The sequence below is a fragment of the Carlito syrichta genome, unplaced genomic scaffold (assembly GCF_000164805.1).
Source record: "Carlito syrichta isolate Samal-C Ts95f unplaced genomic scaffold, Tarsius_syrichta-2.0.1 Scaffold307225, whole genome shotgun sequence".
Classification (NCBI taxonomy): Eukaryota; Metazoa; Chordata; class Mammalia; order Primates; family Tarsiidae; genus Carlito; species Carlito syrichta.
Window position 1 is genome coordinate 282,416 of NW_007251321.1, and position 5,366 is coordinate 287,781.

Below are 5,366 nucleotides of genomic sequence, written 5' to 3' on the forward strand. Positions count from 1 at the left end.
CCCTGTGCCGGGGCTGCGGGGCCACCTTCGGCCCCTTCCCGGTGAGGTCACCGCCGGGCTGGGCAGGGGTCGTTCTGGCGACCCCCGGGCGCACGTTGCAAGGAAAGTTCTCAGGCAGTCGGCGGCCGGCCCTGCCGCTTGCCAGGACTGACTGGGGGGAAACAGATGCCGGCGGTGGCGCGAGGGGATGTTACTTGGCAGGCAGAGCTGTCCCCGGGCGTGGAGTGGGGGGCGTGTCAGACACCGCAGAGGAGCTGAGCTGTGAGGGCGGGAGCCGCCGTGAGGCCTGCCTTCTCCCAGGCCCAGCCGCGTTGTCCGCAAAGGCTCTCCTTTTCTTTTCTATTTTTGCCTTCAGGCAATTTACCTTTATTTATTTATTCGTTTTTATAATGTATGTATTTTTTATTTTAAAGTTGTGGGGTACAGTTAAGGGCTAGGTATACAAATATTCATTGTGCAGGCACCCTTGTTGAGGAGGTGTGCCCCCCTTTCCCAGACAGATATTGACTACGGTTAATCTCACCTCCCTTCCCCTCCCTGCCCCCCCATAGTTTCCCGCCACTGTCAATCCTTTTCTTAGAGTATTACGGTAGCTGTTCGAGGTCCGTTATGAGTGAGAACATGTGATGCTCAGATCTTTGTTTCTGTGAGAGATCACTCAGTATTATAAACTCTAGTTCCATCCAGGTTGCTGCAAAATTCATGATTTTGTTCTTTTTAATGGCTGTGTAATATTCCATTGTGTATATGTACCACATTTTTTTGATCTAGAGAGGATGCGGTGAAAAGGGAACACTTCTACACTGTTGGTGCGAGTGTAAACTAGCACAGCCTCTGTGGAAATCAGTGTGGTGATTCCTAAAAGCTCAAAGGCTCTCCTTGACTCGCCTCTTGGAGGCTCCTCTAAGCCCTTAAGGCCCCAACCTTGGGCTTTGGCCTTGGCCCACTCACTCCAGTGTTAGCAAGATTCCTTCTGGGGAGCCTCCCCCAGCCCCATTACTGTCGGATCGGACGCCTCAGCCTCCCACCTGGGTATCTTCCCACCTGGCCTCCCTACAGCAAGGGTCCCTCCCTACAGCAAGGGTCCCTCCCTACAGCAAGGGTCCCGTTGAGTGGCCTTGCAGGAGTCCCCAGCCTGTGAGTTTCCTCTGAGGACTTGTCCATCCGGACCCCACCCTGCTCCCTGACGAGGGATCTCTGCTTATCCTTACTGAACTCAGAGCCGAGCCCAGCCTTCCTCTCCTCCTGAAAAACCTCGCTGTGCTGGTCCCGTCCTGATGGTCCCCGTGAACAGTCAACCTCGCTTTCTTAATGGGCATCATGAATGACGTTTTCTGCGACACTGCCCCCGGCAAGCATCCAAGCACAGCCTCTGGGTTGGCCGTCTGTCTGCAGCCCCTCAGGCTGCCCTTTGACACCCCCCTTCTACGGAGGGGAAGCAGGACTCGCCCAAGCCCAGGCCTGTGCCAGCCCAAGGGGCCTTCGCACGAATTAGAAAAGAGACCTCTTCCTCGGATGACTCAGGTTGGCACGACAGGGACACCTGCCCAAGGTGGTCTGGCCCACCTCTTCCTGGGGGCTCTCAGGGCTCCAGGGACTGCAGCCCTGGCAGCCCCCACCCTCTGATTCTCTCACACAGCAGCAACATCGCACCCTAACCACACCTCCCTGCTTCCCGCCCACCACAACAGCTAGGCAACTGTTCTAGGTTGTTCCGTCAATGGGGGCAGGAATTGGACTTCTGAAAGGGCTGGCAGGAAAGAGAAGTGACAGCAGGTCCCTCCCAGAGCATGGCTGGGAGAGGTCATCATGACGCCGGCGAGCATATGGCCTAACGCGTTCACCCTCTTCACCTGCTGCTGCAGGACTCATCCAGGGAAACTTTGTGCCCTCCTCACACGATCAGACAAGTTGGTGTATGTCTACAATATAAATAAACAGCACCTCGCCCCAAGGCATTGCATCCTTGGACAGTGTACAACCTGAACACCGGTACACGGATGGATTTCTTGTCCAGGGCACAACGTCTGCGAGCTAGGCTTCACGCTCGGGCCTCGTGGCTTCTACTGGAGAGCTGGCGAAGACCGACTCACCTGGAGCTGCCTTCCTCCACCTCTGGTCCTGCTCTCACTGTCCAGATGCGACCTGCCTTGGACTGATGACCGCATCCTGTCCGTATGAGGGCCCTCGTCTTTCATCCCCTCAAGCGGCTGACTTCATTTAACCACCCAGAGCTGCCCGCCAACAACCACGACCCCCTGTGTTCTTGGCGCTTGCAGCCTTTGACTTAGCCCACCAACATTGCCCCCGCATCTTACGTCTCATCCAGTGTCACGGCAACATGAGAGGACGTTCTAAGAGGGCGAAGCATCCACTCCGATTCTGTCTCTGTAGCACACACAGGAGTGCAGCAGTTCTTTCTGTTGTCCCGTGTTCCGTCTGGCGCTCGCCCACGTACGCACGTGTTTATGCGTGGTGGGAAACTCAGTGCACACACTTTTACAAGCGTTGCATTCCAGAGAGAGGAAGCCCTAGCGCCTGTCTCCCCCTCTCCTCCCTGGATAGGTGGGGCAGGGATGGGGGGACACTGCTTGCTGGAGGGGACTGAAGGGGAAAAGTGAAATTTTGTGGACTAGGGGAGGTTTTTATTTCTACCCACAAGGCAGCGCGAGTGAATCTCGGTCCCCATGGGAATTCTCAGGAACAGAGGGCTGGGAACAGATGTGATCAATGAGAGCTGTTCCCAGGGAGGACAAGCCATTGATGAATTCCGGCACTGCCCGGTCCGTTGGAACTCATCGTGTCTGGCGGCCAGGGCCAGGAAGGGAAAGCGGGAGGGGTGGTCCCACCGGGAGCAGGATGACCAGGACCCGCCGGACGCGGCCTTTTCCTGGTAGCTGCGGCCGCCTGGCCTCCCGGCCTCCTGCACAGAGAAGGTGTGTTGCCTTCTCGTCCGGGAGTGCGGAAGAGGCAGTTCTCTCCCAGCAAGCTTGCTTGCTTTTTAGCATTTATTTGTGTTGTTATTTTTATACGTTCAGGGGTATGAAAACATTTTGACGTGCATGTGTTGTGCAGTGGTGAAACCTGGGCTGTCAGCGAACCCATCCCTTGAGTAGTGATCACTGTGTACTGCTAGGTAATTTTCCAACCCTCACCCCCTCCTTTGATAATTCCACTCTGCTAGTCCGTGCATGCCCCTGGTTTAGCTCCCATGTGTAAGAGAGAACATGCCATATTTGACTTTCTTTTTTGTTGTTCTTGTTGCTGTTTTTTTCTTGAGTTGGAGTCTCACTCTGTCACCCAGACTGGAGTGCAGTGGCCGCTCCCGGCCACCGCAGCCTCGACCTGCTGGGCTCCGGAGATCCTTCCGCCTCAGCCTTCCAAGTAGCTGGAACTACAGGCGCGTGCAATCACACCTGGCTAATTTTTTGATTTATTGTAGAGACGAGGTCTCGCCAAGTTGCCCAGGCGGATCTCGAACCCGCAGGCTCAGGCCATCCACTCACCTCGGTCTCCCAAAGTGCTGGGATTACAGGCTGAGCCACCGAGCCCGGCTCCATGCAGGTTTCTGAAAGTCCAAAGCTGTTTCATCCAAGGGGCTTGGGGCACTGGTGGGTGGGGAGGCATGAGGAGCCAAGGCCTCTCGAAGGCAAGGAGCTTTCCTCCTATGCAGGGAAGACCTGAACGTCCTCTCTGAGCGATCCGCCCTAAACAGCCTGTTTTTTCCAGAACCGCAGGCAAGGAAAGTTGGAGCACAAGGGCAGGATGCCACCTGTTGGTGGCGTGATGGGGCTCACCAATGAGGCGTGGAAAGCCAGCCCTGCCGTCCCCTACGTGTGGACTTCCCCATGGCTGAGCGTCACCAGCGCAACATGTGGCTTCCTGGCTGCTACTGTGACTGGACACGGGGTGTGTGTGTGTGAGAGACAGAGTCCCCTTGTCACCACTCAGCGCTGCAAGAGAGCTGGCGCTGGTCAGTGTAGTGGCCAAGAGAACGCAGGCTCTGGAGTCTGACACGCCTGCCCTGGGGAACCTTCTTGGTGGGGCGGGAGCCCCTGGGAGCTTGGCGTTTCCATCTGCAAAACTGGTACTTTCAACACCAGTCAGAAGGTTGGCAAGGGCATCATCCCCTGGGCATGTTCCTGGGATCACACGGGGAGATGCAGTAATTGCATATTTGCTACTATGGCTAATTTTGGGGGGGGTGGAGAGACATAAGTGATATAAAATTTGCCATTTTAACTATTTTTAGATGGACAGTTCAGTGTCGTGAAGCACATTCCTAGTGCTGTGCAGCCATCGTCACCATCCATCTCCAGAACTTTTTAATCGTCCCAAATGGAAACTCTGTACCCTTAAATACTAACTCCCCACTCCGCCCCCGCCCCTGGCAACCCCCATTCTGCTTTCTGTCTCTATGAATTTGGTTCCTCTGGGAACCTTGTATATGTGGAATCCTGTGGTATTTGTGTTTTTGTAGCTGGCTTATTTTTTAATGGAAAAAGAGCACATGATACATTTTAAATTTAGTTTCATATTTGCATTAAAGCAAAAAGATGTATATCATAGTGGATCTTCATTCTACCAATAGAAACCTATATGGTATCCATGATTTAAACTTGAAAAATAGTCTGGACATGGTGGCTCACGCCTGTAATCCCAGCACTTTGGGATGTCAAGGCAGGGGGATTGCTGGAGCCCAGGAGTTTGAGACCAGCCTGGGCAACATAGTGAGATCTTCTCTCTCCAAAAAGTCAAAAAAGAGTAGCTGGGTATGGTGGCAGGCGCTTGTAGTCCCAGCTACTTGGGAGACTGAGGCAAAGGATTGCCTGAGCTAGGAATTTGATCCTGGTGAGCCATGATCCTGCCACGACACTCCAGCCTGGGCAACAGAGTGCGACCTGATGATGATAATAATAATAAATCTCATTTTTGAGGTTTATGGATTTGGCAGAACTTTAGGGCACTGGCTAGCATCACACAGCAGGGCACCCCAACATGCCCACACTGTGTCATGGAGTCTTCTTATAGGGGTGCACTGGAGTGGCAGAGTGAGATCCTGACTCAAAAAAAAAAAAAAAAAAAGACAAAAGAAAAGCATGTATTCAAAGGCTCTTAAGATATCTTTCGTGTTATGACTAGTTTTATGAACTCTGCACCCACTGGCTTCATTGAGGCATAATTCACAAATAAGAATTGTACATCTGTATGGTATATGTATGATGTTCTGATATGCATCACATCCTGAAATAACTATGTGAACCAAGCTAATGAACACATCCATCCCCTCACATAGTTAGATTTTTTTCCTTGTGGTGGGAACATTTAAAATCTACTCTTGAAAAGTTTCCAGCATACAATACCTA